Genomic DNA, 15,549 nt, shown 5'->3' with positions numbered 1-15,549 from the left:
ACCGTTGCTGTTTATTCCAAGTGGGAGTCGCAGCTGGAGCATCGCACATGATGAGACTGAAGAGTAAGATGAATGACATCTCCACAGTCAAAACAACACGATGTAGATGCTGTGACAGGAGAAACCGATGAGTAGCTCATCCGGATGGTAGCACTTTTGTTGCCGAGGTAGCCGAGAGCGGGGTGCCGTGAACGTTGTCATGGAGAGGGGTGAAAGCCCCAAACACCAACATAGGCGCATAGGTACACAAAATCACTGTGATTTGGCTAAAGGGTCGACTGTGGCAGCGGCCTCGACGCGGAGGCGGCGGCGGCAACGGTGGTCTGGAGTTACGACAGAAGGTGCTAACTCGGACTTGTGCTTGTGGCGATGACGAGGATGAGCAGATGGTGCTGAGAGGCGATGACGATGTGGCCATGGGCGTAGGCGCTCGGTGGTGTGAAACCTTGATGGCGCGGAAGACACGCCGGTGACAATGATCCAACATGACGACGGTAGGTTGACGGATGCTCGGATGGTGTCGACGAGTGCGCTTAGACATGTTGCAGCATTGTCGAAGGGAGGAGGCATCAGAGAGGTCGAAGCCGAGCAGTGTAGTCTGAAGTAGAGGAGCGATTGACGGATCAGCAAGGAGACACAACATGATCTCTGATCAGGAAAAAGGAAAAGCAACAGTAGTAGGAGGCAACCAGGGCGCGTACTGACGGTGTGGCCGCCCGAGCAACACGGCCGACTGAGCGAGGTGTACCGACACGGCATGCACAAGCGATAAGGACATGGCACACACGCCACATGGACTGGTGAGGGCACGGGCATGCACGAGCGACGAGGGTGCGGCACGAGCGCGGGTGACGGCACCGACAGCGCGACCGAGGAGCCCTACTGTGTTGAACGATGCGAAAATGGCGGCGGATCAATAGGATCGGCCACAAAAACCTAGCTACATGTTGCGCAACCCCCTGTGGAGATTATGGAGATCGATCTCCCTAGGGGCAGGGTACCGAAAGAAGAAGTGGTTTATGGCTAGGACCGAAACCTAAACTGATACCATGATAGAGATTGAAGGTGGCTTAATGTGGTTGATGTATTGTATTGAACCTCAAGAACGGAATATATAGAGTACAAAGCTTTGAGGGCAAGAAGCCTCTCCTAGAGATAAGACAGGTATCCTGGCATTACAATCAATCCTAAACTAGCATATCTAGAGATATCCCAAATATACTCTAACACAAATGACTAATTAGCTAATTAAGTTCAATTAAAGTCACTACTACAGAAAGGGTCATCAGTGTCAACTCAAAAATGCTATCAGTGACAGTTTTTGTACCGACACTGATTACTCAGCACTGATAATCGTGAACTATCAGTGTCGGTTTATAAACTGGCACAGATAATGAGTATCAGTGTTAGTCCATAATAAGGAACCGGCATTGATACTCAGACTATCAGTATTGTTTTATGGTACAAGCCGAAACGGATAGTCTCTATATCAGTGTCGGCTTTTTGTCATGAGCCGGCACTGATGTCCCCACTGCCCTGTACAAAATTTAGTTGTTGCCCTGTATATTTTCACATACAACGCATACAGCAAGATAAACACGCATTCAAGTTTCACATGCACATATAATCATCTCAGCTCATATAATCACATATGCGTATACAATTCATTCACATCTTATCTCATTCATGCATATGTAATCATATTATTTCACATGCCATTGACTAGAGTTAATTGAGACAAGTTTACAATAAAAATTCATAATTAACACGATTATACAATAAAAGGGTAAGAAGCGATGTCATTCAATTCTTCTTATTAACCGAAGACCCTGAACTATGCTTTTTGCTTTGAGAAGAATCAGGTAACGAACTCCACGGGCTATATGATGGGACGGCATCCGAACAGCACCATTTGAAAATATGGTACCACTCGGACTCTAGAATGACTTCATCATTGATGAACCTATAGAGTTGTTCCTGAAGTGTGTTGATTCTCTGCGGCATAAGGATACCTATTTCCAACTCGAGGTCTTGCAATTATCAGAATTCAAGAAATCAATCTATTTGAACACGAGTAGGAACTAAAAATTAATCATCAATATGTATATCACTTACCACAGCATTGGTAATGGTACTATAATTATTTTCGGTGAATCCATGCATGAAGTCACATACATAGTAGCCACATAAATTGTTGCCCTTGGTCTGAATCCTACAAGAAAAGTTAGTTATGACTTTCTAAAGTGACGTACTTAACTCTTGACATAACTCACGTACACCTTATATGTGTGTGATTGTTGACCATAACTAGACTTAGATTCAATCAATTCAAAGTTTACTAAAGCATTAATGAAATGATTAGTTTACCTTTGTAGCAAGTCTATGACGGATTAGTATTCGGCTACTAGATTTCTTTTCACGTCGAGGATAATGATATTACTATAGTCAGTCTAGATGACAAAGAGAGCCTAGTAAAAACTGCACATATGTCATTGTATGTAATTAGTCATAAGTCCTAATATCGTGATGCTAAAAAGAGTAGAACAAACATGAAGGAAAACATGTACCCAAAGTTGTAAGGTAAAAGTATGTATCTCTTTAATTGGTATGTCTGAATAAAATCAAGTGCATAGTTCTCGGTTACTTGTGGCTAGGTGGCGACCATCGTCTCATTTATTTTTATTGGGTCGAGGAATCCTACTTCAGTAATGTCTTTTTGACCGCATGTATGTATCTCCATTCTACATACACAAGAAGTTAAGACATTTAGTCTAATGGTACAAGAATATATAATGTGAATTAAGACACTTACAAAGTCCACAAACTTATGAGTTGAACGTCGAGGGCGTCTTGCTGGTACAATTGATATATATTATCGAAATGAATCCAGACTTTTCCGTCCCCGTGGAGGAAATCACAATGATTGTATTTGAATACGAACATTTCTCTACCAGCCTTCGACTGCCTCATGTACCACGAATGGAATCTCCTCATTTGGGTTGTTAGCTCCGACAGGGACTCGACCAGTGGTTCGCCAAGCTTAAATTGCCATTTAGTTGTTGTTTTTTCAACCTTGGAATCCTCATGAAGTGCTTCTTTTGTCATTCCGGTCTGAATTAGAAAGTTTCTTTCTAATTCTTCCTGTTGTTCTAGCGCTCATTGTTTTTTTGCCTTCTCACACAACACATTCCTCAACTATTTTTTACCCATGATGTGCTCGTAGTTAGATTTTATCGGTGGGTACACAGGTCTGGCCAAATTTTGAAGAAACTTGGCGGTTGTTGCTGGATCAATAGCACTCTTATCTGGCTCAGTACGTTTGAAGTATGCAGTGACATTGGAGTTCACTTCCCTTGGCGGTTGTTGCTGGATTTTCTTATCAGTTTTATCATAAGGCAGAGCAGATGTCGGCTTCTTAGATGCTTCCTGCCACTTCTTAGCTGCTACTTGCTGTTGTGACGAAGTCAATTTCTACGATGACATCAACTTCTGAGATTGTGCAGGTGCTACCGGCTTCTGAAGCGGGATAGGCGGCGGCGAAGCGGTTAGAGATCTTCTTGGTAGCTGTGGAGATGACGACGGAGGTGGAGATCTTCTTGGTGGTTGTGGAGGCGACGACGGAGGAGGTGGAGATCTTCTAGGTGGCTGTGGATGCGATAGCAGAGGAGGCAGAGATCTTCTGGGTGCGTCCGACGACTACAAACTAGACTCAAACTCGTATGTGTCTTCAGTAAACAATATGGCACGCTTGCACCACAAGACGTATCGGCCTACGTTTTTTGATAGCCTTGTTTCCCCCGCCTCTCCAGAGTAATCTAGCTTACATTTACGATATGCATGTATTACATTGTCCACGTGTACCCTGGCATATCCCTGCGGTATCGGACAACCATTCAAGAGAGTTCCTTCCACCCATTGCTTAGCCAAACCCCTAGTCATCGTGGTGGGAACACTCAAGGTGGGCATGAGAAGCATGCATGGTGTGCTTTCTATGATGTCGTCCATGGGGTGACAGATTAAGTCTTCTCCTGAAAGCCTCGTGGATGCGCAGTTGCTCTGAGGACCCACATGGATCATCATCAAAGCATTATCTGTGATGACTAATTACTCCCGTCTAGCTTGCTGCATAACTGCTGCTATTTTGGTGTATGTCATATGTCTCTCATATGCAATTTCTTGTTTTATAATGGCCATCATTTCTCACATATTTTCTTTTCTTTATTTCTTGTAAGTGTCGGTGTTTTGTTCGAATCTGACCTTCCAAGGCCTGAAACCCTTGCCTCGTGTGCGACTAGTGCGCTCCTTGTTTCTCAATGTCAAAGTTAGCACGTCGTTCTCCCTATCTGCCTAGAAAGAGCCCTGGGAAGACTGGACGTTGGCATCTCTAATCTTCTGTGTGACTTCCAGTTCTTGTTTGTGAAGGGACCGATGACGTCCTAAGAAGGGGGGGGGGGTGAATTAGGACACTTAAAACTATTGGCTCCAAAACTTTCACAAGATAAGCCTATCTCAATTTCTATCTAAATGTGCTCTAGACTTATCTAGTGTGTCTACTTCTACCGCTCATAACGATTGCTAGGTAAATTGCAAGTATGTAAATGCAAAAATGTAAATGAGGTAGAGAGACAAACTCGGCATGAAGGATTTTTATCCCGTGGTATCGGTGGCACACAAGGCATCCCTAGTCCACATTGGAGCTCCACAAAGGATATGCTCCCGGTCGCCAAGTCTCTTCTGGTCACGGCTCTTGAGATACCAAGTCACCAAGACAATGCCTCAAGCACGATGAGCCACCAAACCACCAAAGCAAGGTCTCACCACTAACCTCTCTTCCGGTCACTTCTACGGTGTCTTCACTTCGGAGCTTTAGTCACAAAGATAAGGGCCTCTGCATCCCCACACAATCCTCTTGTCGCCGCTTCACACCAAGTCGGAGGGTCAACAAGTTACCGACGAATCACAAAGACTCCAAGGCGTCGGAATACCTCTCGGTACACTTTTGGATCACTCCTTGATCCACACTCTAGGTTGCAGCACCTAGCAACTCTTCTCTCTAGGCCTATAAGCACTAATCACTCACTAATGGTGTGCTTAATCATCTTGGATGAACACTTTATGCTCTTGGATAGCTTGGATGTCTTCTTTGGTGTACAAGGGTTTCTCTGGACTCCAGCACCTTCAAATGACTGAGTGGAGGGGTATGAATAGGCTCAACTCCGTGAACTAGTCGATGCTCCAACGGTCACAGATTCTGTAAACACCGGATGATCCAGCGTTAACAGAGGTATAAGCACCGGACCATCCAGTGTGTACATTCTCAGAAACTAGCCGTTGGAACTCCACTCAGAGTTCTTCTAAACACCAGATTGTCCGATCTAATCTTCAATCCATCACTGGACTATCCGATGAGTTTTCCTAAGCCAGATCGCGCCAAACTTCTTCTTTGCACAAAATACTCCGGTGTGCACTGTCTTCATCACCGGACCTTCCGGTGTGTACAACTTCTTTTTTTCTGGTTTTCCACACACTCTGTTAAATATTCTGGTGAAGCCTCCGGTGTGCATCACTTCTAGTCACCGGACCATCCGGTAGCTTATAATCTATTTCCTTCAAAAATACCAAGCTTCTGTTAAATAATCCAGTGAGTACAATTTCCTTAATATCGGACCATCCAGTGAGAACAAATCTCCTAGGACTTCTCCAATTCACTCAAACTTTGTCCCGGCTGTGGTGGCTTCTTCATGTATTGCATCCATGAGACCTACTAACATATATTCTTGACAAAAACATGTTAGTCTCATTGACTATGTTGTCATTAATCACCAAAATCATAATCATGACCTAAAAGGGTCATTTTCGCTACAATATCCCCTTTTTAGAGATTGATGACAGCACAACCAAAGCAAGAGGCAAATGATACCAATTAGACCAATTAAGAGAATACATGATTTCAAAAGTTCATAAGACCATACCTCTTTGCTTTAATGCATGGTAAGAACAAATTATGATAATAATTGTAATGCAATCATGTTCTTACCAATTTATATCTCCTGTTTTCGTTAGAATCTCCCCCTTTTCTATCTCCCTTGATTAACCCATGCAAGAGTTTCTTCATCTCCTTTATCAACTCAAGATGCATCCCCATTTGTCAACACTCTACTCAAGATAGTTCTTACATCTTGCTTTCTCTTGTTTCTTGCTTTGGTCTCAAAATTCTTCCTCTTTGTCAACAATCTCAAAAAGGCTGCAAACACATGTTGAGCTCAAGGGAAAAACATTAGAGCATTTTATGAGAGAGCTTAATAAGCTATGATCCATGAGGTATTGATACCAATTGAAAAGATATACCAATTGAAAGAATATGAGATATTGATACCAATTATATAAGACAAACAAGGATCACAAATCATGAAACTCACATGATATAATCTAAACTCCCCCTATATGTGTGCATTCATATGATGAGAGTAAAATATATGCACAACTAGATAAGGTAGGAAGTTTAAGACATATCATGCATGGAGGTAGCTTAAATGAAGAAAATGAATTGATAATGATACCAATTGAATCTTTTAAGCATTGCATACCTATGGGGTCTTGTTGATCACTTCATGAGACTACAAAAGATATCACTTGAAATACATGCTAGTCTCAAAATCACAACCGAAAAGATATACTCCCCCTAAAAGTGTGCATATAAATGTTAAATATTTGTAAGAGATATGCACTTGTTATTGATAACAATAGGGAATTTATCCTATGAATTGGTTCATGGTACATAAGAAATACTAATTGAAGAGTTAGTGATTACCAATTAAAGGACTAGTGCCATGAAAGAAACCTACAACTGATAAACCATGTAGGTTGCTCATGGATAAGAACAAAATACAAGCAACCATCCATATAAAAATATACACTAGGCATTGCAATAAATTGAAATAAACATATACAATCCTAGACAATGCGCCCAATCTTGTACACTTGACTTTTTGCTTGAATTTTCATTTAATCTTATGTGCCAAGTCTCCAAATCTCCGAAGACATGTGGACGTTAATGTTGGTGATGACTTTCTTGAGCACCCAAATAGGTTGGTTCCACTTCTTATCCTTTCTTCCAACCATGTGTGCAACTACTTTGCCTTTGTTCTTCTTCTTGAGCTTATAGTGGTTGCTCTTGATCTTGTTTTTATACTTGAGTTTGGTGTAGATGTTGGAGGTCTTTTTAGAGAGGTTTATCATCTTCTTCTTCTCCTTGGTCTCTTTCTTGACTTGATTGCATTGGAAGGACTTGTGGCCTTCTTGATGGTACTTGAAGCATGTCACGGTGGACCCCTTTGCAAGCTTTTTCACCATGGTGGCATCGTTATCTTGAGTAGGTTGGACATGGTTCTTGCCCTTCAATCTCGCCAAGTCTTCCTTAAGCTTCTCCACTTCTTGCTTGAGCTCATCATTTTCTTGTGCAACGAGATTGTTAGATGATTCTACAACAACATTTTTAACACAAATCTCATTGCAAAAGGGTGAGCTAGATAAAGTAATTAAATCATCACAAGAAGTGAAAACATCTACCTTAGGATTGTAATTAAAAAGTGAGGTAGATTGTTTCAAAGGGACCTTAGGTTGAAATTCAATGCACTCAAATTTAACCTTAAGCTCTTCTTTTCTGGGTTTTTCACACACTCTGTTAAATGCTCCGGTGAAGCCTCCGGTGTGCATCACTTCTGGTCACCGGACTATCCGGTGGCTTATAATCTATTTCCTTCGAAAATACCGAGCTTCTGTTAAATAGTCCGGTGAGTACAATTTTCTTAACACCGGACCATCCGGTGAGAACAAATCTCTTGAGACTTCTCTAATTCACTCAAACTTTGTCTCGACTGCGGTGGCTTCTTCATGTATTGCATCCATGAGACCTACTAACATATATTCTTGACAAAACATGTTAGTCCCATTGACTATGTTATCATTAATCACCAAAATCATAATCATAGCCTAAAAGGGTCATTTTCGCTACAGTTCACTTTTGAAGCATAATCTTCCATTAGTCGCAAGAGTCACCCATCTCCCATACAAGTAGTTCTTCGCTCGTGGAATCCACTCAGCTGTCGCAAGTATGGCACCGCTTTTAGTTACGTCTTCTTCCATCTTCTCCCACTCGTCAAGTTTCCTAATGTACCCGCGCGAGCCGGTTCTGTAGGGTTATAAGTTATTCTTAGAGTTAGTCTTGTTTGCTTCACTTATCTTTTTTGCTTCCCTCGAAACCCTGTACTTCACAAAATTATTCCAAAAAATCTTTCACCAGCGTGGTCCCTTACGAGACACCCGCATGCTGTCTTGAACGGCCCGAGTACATCTAAAAGTTTTATGGGCTCCCCAGTTGAAATGACCTCCATGATGACAAAATGTCCTCATGCATCATGCTAGGACCTTGGCCATGCCTCGGTTCTTTGGACGACCGACCCACCGATGCAGTATCAGTTGTCAGAGACGAGAGCGCATCATCAGTGGTCGGACCCTCCAAAGCATCAGTGCCAGGTTCATTTAGGTTGAGGTATGCACTCGAGCTTCGCTTCGGAGCATCATCTTAGATTGGATCCTGGTCAAAGGCCTTGTATGGGGGGCACGTCTATGGACGGTGACCTGATTTTGAATGTGTCATTCATACATAAAAATTCTATCTATTTAAATTTCTTGCAACATCGACATTTTGTACGTGCAATGGTTTACATTTTCTACATGAGGAGCGAAATGAGGTCATCATTCACTTGAACCTCAAACTAAGCAATATATTGTTGGGTGACAACATGGTGCCAAATATCACAGATTTTGGATTGTCGAGGTTGTTTGGTGAAGAACAAACCTAAATTTTCACCCAAAATGTTGTGGGATGGATACAGGATAAACTTAAACTGATAACTTCCCTTTTTTTTTTTCTTTCTATTCTTCAAAGTTACATTTGTATTATTCGTATGATAGTTTATAATCTGATATTAATGTGACCCAGAGGATACATTGCAACATAATGGCGTACTTTATTTACTTCATAGTTTCATTTGAGATATACTTTCTAATTATTACACATGTATGCAAAAATTGGACAAAAAAATCGCATGTAGAATCAAAGTATAAATCACTAGAAGAAGAATACCTCCTACATGTAAAAAGATGCATTGAACTTGGATTAAAGTGTGTGGAGACTGATCCAAAGAAAAGACCTACTGCAGTATCAATAATGGATAAACTCGCAGGTAAAGGATTTAAGCTAGAAGCTCTAAAGTAAAATATATATGGCCTTATTTAAGATGAAATATCTTCAAGCAAAAATCAATTATAAAGCTAGCATACACGAATTCATGGAGAAGAAGCTAGCATACAAGAAATCGGTAGAGGTTCTTTTGGGGTAGTTTATAAGGTATGTCTTAGTTTTGATGTCCTTCTATTTTTATTAAATTCTCTCTGGATCTGCCACAAAAGACAGTGAAATTTAATATGTTGTCGGAATGCTATCAGTCCACATTACACCTTAAAAAAAATTCTGAATATGTCCATATATCTAAAGGATATATTCAATGCATATATTGTAAATTTTGTGTTAATATCACTTTTTTATTGATAATAATGCATATTTAGTATGGGTATCACACAAACAACCTTTTCTAGTTTTGACTGACTATTTTTGTGTATTTCTACAGGTGCATCTCATGAACTTAATTGGAACATGGTCTTCAAAATAATACAAAGGATTTGTCAAGGTCTAAGGTTCTTACATGAATTGTGAAGACCCATAATTCTATGGATCTCAAACCTGGCAATATATTGTTGGACGATAATTTAATGCCAAAATTTTTAGATTCTCTTTGTCAAGGCTCTTTGGTGAAGAACAAACATGGACACTAACTTCAAATGTAGTAGGATCAAGGTAAGCATGATACAAATTAATAAACCCAATCTTTGTTTCATCGTGGTCAAAACAAGCTCTATGCATTAGCCTGCATGTATTGTTCCAAACATTATCGCTCAAGTGATACAGAGGATACATGGCTCCAGAATACTACTACAGAGGTGAAGTCTCAACCAAATCAGACATATTTAGTCTGGGTATTCTAATAATTGAGATAATAACATGGTTAAAAGTCGATTCTAACAGGGAAGACATCTCGTCTAAGAACCTTATCAACGATGTAAGGCAAATATATTTGATACCCTTAGGAATCTTATTGACAAAGCCATTTGGATTGAACTTTCAATGGTGTAATTGAACCTCTTTATTGAAACTTTGCAGGTACAGCGACAGGGACGAGGACGACGGGGAGGCGATGTCGGCAACAGGGATGAGGACGGGAACGGTAGGGCTCTGGGGGTGGGCGACTGGGATGAGGACGGTGGGGCTACAGGGGCAGGGACAGGGATGGTTGGGCTCCAGGGACAGCAACGGGGATGAGGACGGTGGGGCTCCGGGGACAGGGATGGGGACGGTGGGGCTCTGGGGACGGCAACGGGAATAAGGACGGCGGGCCTCCAGGGATGTGGATGGCGGAGCTCCAGGGACGGCGACGGGGATGAGGACAGTAGGGCTTTAGGGATGACAGCGTTATGGAGATAGTGAGGCTCCAAGGAAGGCGGCGTCGGGGACAGGGACGGAGGGGCTCCAGGAACGATGGCATCGGGGAGGTAGCGGAATTGGCAGATGTGCAAGGAAGGAGTGGAGAGGATGTGACTAAGTCCTGCTTATATAGGAACAGAGTATCAGTGGCGGTTGTAGAACCCAGCCAACACTGATGCTTGGACTATCAGTGCCGGTTGTGAAACCCAGCTGGCACTGATGAGGCGTCTGGAGGCAGTGAACGTCGGATGATCCAGCATGCACAGAATCCAAATGATGTAACATCCAATGTGCGTCGTCCACTGAAACTACTACAACGCGAAGCATTCGATATGTAGAAAATTTTGGACGCTGGATCATCCAGTGTGTGTCTTCATCGCAAAGCATCCAATGTGTACGCCAAACCATATGGCATGTAGATAATCAGTGCCGGTTGTGGTCTACAACCAACACTGATGCGGCATCGGGGAGGCAATGAACGTCGGATGATCCAGAAGCTCTTTTATTCCTGCTATGACTATTGCTCATGTTGTCGAAAGGATTCATCACATCCGTATTCAATCCGAACATTATATTCCACAATCCAACTTTGAATTTCTTGTATTTTGTGTCGAAGTTCCTCCATTGCATTCCATCAGCAGGATGTCTAAGCATTTCATATTTCTTACGCCCTTCAACGTTCCATCACATCAACTCAGCAACTTTGTTTGCAGACAGTCGCTTCAAGCGAGAGATTATAGGGAAATACCAAACCATCTTAGCCAGAGGGGGGGTCTTTTACCCGTACTCTTCTCCCCTACGTCATCGTTATCGATATCGTCAATGTTGCCCTTGTACCGTGATACGCCACAAACGCGACACGCTTCCAAATTTGTATCCTGTTGCGATACAACATGTAGTCATTTTGACATGCATGTATTTTCTCTACTTCCAACCGTAACGGGCAGACAATCTGCTTGATATAGTACGTGTTTTTATGCCACTCATTGCCCTCTAGAATCAAGTCCCTCAATAATCGTAACAACTCGTTGAATCCCTTATTAAACCAATCGTTGCTAGACTTCATTTGCAGCAATATCAGCACAACATGTAGCTTGTTGTGCTCTTTTTTACAGCCTGGGAAGACCGGTGTTTTATAGTCCTCTATCATGCGCTAAAACTTTTCATGTTTCCTATCACTGGTGAAGTCTCCCTCCGCATTGCGCAACTTGTCGTCTATGTTGTCATCGTTGTTGCTTACAAAAGTATCTTCAAACGTTGACATATTGATGCTTTCATCAGCCATCATATCGTTGCCTACGTCTTCTTTGACTGTGGGATGGTCTTCATGCACAACCTCCTCATGTTCACAATGCTTGGTCCAGCAAATATAACTAGACTTGAAACTCATGCGAAACAAATGAGCACGAATCTGCTCTATGCCTTAAGAACTGCTTTTAATTCTTGCAATCAATGCACGGACATCATATAGAGTGATCATTACGCTTATTTTTTGCCTTTTTTTTACATCGCAGTAGCCCTAAAAAAGCATCCATACTATGAAAGAAATCTGGACAACGACGGTCAGCCTTGTACATCTATGTCCGGTCCATCTATAAATTCATTATTATCATTACATTTTATCAATCATTAAAAAAACCATTGAACTGAGAACCATACAATATTTAAAAATATAAATCTAATTTATTGAATTACCTCGTATCTTGATTGATCTATGTTAGATGGCTCATCACCTTCCAGCACTTGGTCCGGGTCGGAGAACCCGCCTTCTAAATACTGTCACGTCCACTTGCGACTAGCAAATGGATGTGTCATCCCTACAACACAATATTCATATTTAATATGTTGATCTATTTAGAGGTAATTTTAATTTTATTTTACTAATTCACTATTTAAAAATTGGAGCTAGATTTTAATCTATTTAGAGATGATTTTAATATTTTTTTTTCTTAAATCATTACTAGAAAATTGGAGATCTAGATCACCATGGCATAATCACATACTTTCAAATATAGAGCAACCAAACAAATAAATCTACTCATAAATGAAAATTAAATCATCTCTATGTACCCTACAATGAGAAAATTGTAATTTTTACTCAATTGGAGCTCTAGATCCTCCCAAAATTTATCACCATGGAGCAATCACATACTTTCAAATATAAAGCAATCTAGCAAGTAAATCTAAGTAAAAATTAAATGTAGATCATCTTATTAACCTTAGAGCACCTTGATCAAATATATTCCTCCAAATTTTGAAGTCTCCAAGCGCAAGTTGGACATAAATGGCAGGAGCAGAGCAGAACAGAGCTCATCTCTGTTATGTTCGCCCTTGGAGAAGAAGAAAACGCTTTTTATATACTGTATATTTATTAGTATCGGTCCGAAATACGAACCGACGGTATCAGTACCGACTTATAGTTAACAGCCGGTATTGAATTATCAATATCGGTTTGTTTCAAGAGCCGATACTGATATTGAGTATCAGTGTCAGTTCATAACTTCTCGTGCTCGATCAACAATTAAACTAAATTGAACTGACACTGATATTTTATTAGTGCCGATTCTATTCTAACCGGTACTGATGAATTGGTACGAATAACCTATTTTATTACAGTGAGTGGATCTAGAATCACTCCACTCAGTCTATCCCTACCTGTTGGGACTGGGACGAAGGGAGGAGACGTGCAGTTTCAGACAGTGAGGTCAACTGGAATTAGAGGAGCAGGAAGATCCAAACTGAACGAGGAGACCACGTTTTGGCCGTGCCTTGTGTGGTGTAGATTACAGAATTGTGGCTCTACTTTAGTGGACCTATCAGGGGTGCCGGCAGCGACATGGTTAGTTGACCTTAAAAAATTACATCGTGGAAATTTCACACAGTTATCTAATCGGAATTGGCAAATGGGATTTGCTCGAGGGACCTTAGTTGAGTAGAGTCTGTTTAGTAAAGTTCTAGCTTTATAAATTTTTAAAAACAGTTATTTATAGTTTAAAAAAATTAGAGTTGAAGCTGTGACCATTTTTAGGTCTTTAATTGAGACACTTGTTTTTATTTTAAATAAAAATATATATTTAAATTATTTTATTTTATTTATAAATTTTAAATTTTATATAGATATAGAAACTTGAGCTCTACCAAACAATATCTTAGTTATCTTTTTTTACAAGGATTATCGTTCATTTATGGAGGATGAGAAAATTTTGGATCTATCGCAAATCTTTTCTGGGCTGAGGATTTTTTTCTTAGGTCTTATTCGATCTCGGACTTGATCGATGATGGAAATTGCTATGCTATGGGCCTGGTTGGGTTCGAATGAAACGCTAGTTACTATAACGGCCCATAACTTCAATGGCTAATCCACCGATCCATCTATTCAGTACTTTTATATATATATATACTCGCGCGCACACACTATGATATACTACCACATAAATAAACTAGATATACGTATTTGTCACTATAAGTATACATGAAAAAATAGAAGAGAAGTCCATCAATTTTATTAGATTTTGATAATACATTTGTATTTGTATATAAAATATAATACACTAAAAAAATATGTGCAAACCACTAAAAAACTATACATACTACTTGGATGATCTTATATACTCACATGCTTTATGTACATACCATTTATCACATGAGATACTCCCTACGTAATGAGATACATATGTGGGAGTATATACTCCCGAGAGTACGCAATGAATGCATAAAACTTACATCCTAAAGTTTCAGAACTCGACAACCTCTCACAGTGTCACGAAAATGTAGCTCCTGTAGCGCGCCTATGACAAGTGAGTCCCACTCCAGCGCCAGCCCCTCGTCTCGTGTGAAGCCTAGAGACTACCAACACCTCCTTCTGCAAACTCCAGTCGCTGCCCAAAAATTCACGCTGCTTTCTTCGCTGAGGATCCGAGCTCAGTCGCGCCTTCGCCCAGCTCGACCCCACTGGTCTTCCTCCGCCCCCCTCTCTCCCTCACCCACCATTGAGGACTCTCCCGACTCTTCGTCTACTTCTCCGACCTCTCTCTCTCTCTCTCTCTCTCTCTCTCTCTCTCTCTCTCTCTCTCTCTCTCTCGACTCGGTCCAGCACTTTAGACCGCCTGAGCCACTCCGTCGTCACCACCGCTGCAAACGTGCTCTGTGTCACGTCGCTCTATGCTACGCGACCCACCAACGCCAACCGAGCACCAGCAAGCCACACCACTATTGCTGCCACATCACCAAGCTACATCCCCGCCTGCCTTTGGGCACCTATAAAATGGAGCCCCCGCCTTCCTTCCTCCTTCTTGTACCACCAATGGAGCTCCCCCACCATTAAACAAGGCAATTTTTGTCGTTCCCCATTTCATCCCTGTCTCCGACCACTGTTAAATCTGCCACCGCCGACCACCTCCGACCTTTAGGAGACCTCGGTGAGCACCGCTTCCCTCCCCTCTACCTCCTCCACCCTTCAATTCCTCCTCTCCATGCCAGAGCCAACCCAGCACCAAGAGACTCCATGGCCGCCGCCGCTACTCATCGTCGTTGGCATTCCCTAGACCTTCCCTGACCTAGTCGAACCCTCTATAAGCACCACCAGGACAATCTAAATATTTGTAGCCCCTACGTTCCTCCTCCCCGAGACCACACGTGCACATCACCGTGTTCTGCAGTGCCACCACCACCATTGCTCGTTGCATCCATGCGAGCCACACCATGGAGCAACAGTAGGACAGCTCGGGCCCCGCCAGCCTTCGCCAACCGTGAGCCCTCTTCGGATGATGGCAACAGCAGCAAAAATGAAGGGATTGGTAGCGTCCTGAGAGAGGGTGAATTAAGACATATAAAACTAATCGGTTCCAAAAACTTCATAAGATAAACCTTTATCAATTTCATCTAAATGTACTCTATATTCATCTAGTGTGTCTACTCTACCGTTCAAAGGTTTGCAACCAATAGTC

Source organism: Phragmites australis, chromosome 4 (assembly GCF_958298935.1).
Source record: "Phragmites australis chromosome 4, lpPhrAust1.1, whole genome shotgun sequence".
Taxonomy (NCBI): domain Eukaryota; kingdom Viridiplantae; phylum Streptophyta; class Magnoliopsida; order Poales; family Poaceae; genus Phragmites; species Phragmites australis.
The sequence above is the reverse complement of the archived record's forward strand: the minus strand, read 5'-3'. Positions refer to the sequence as shown.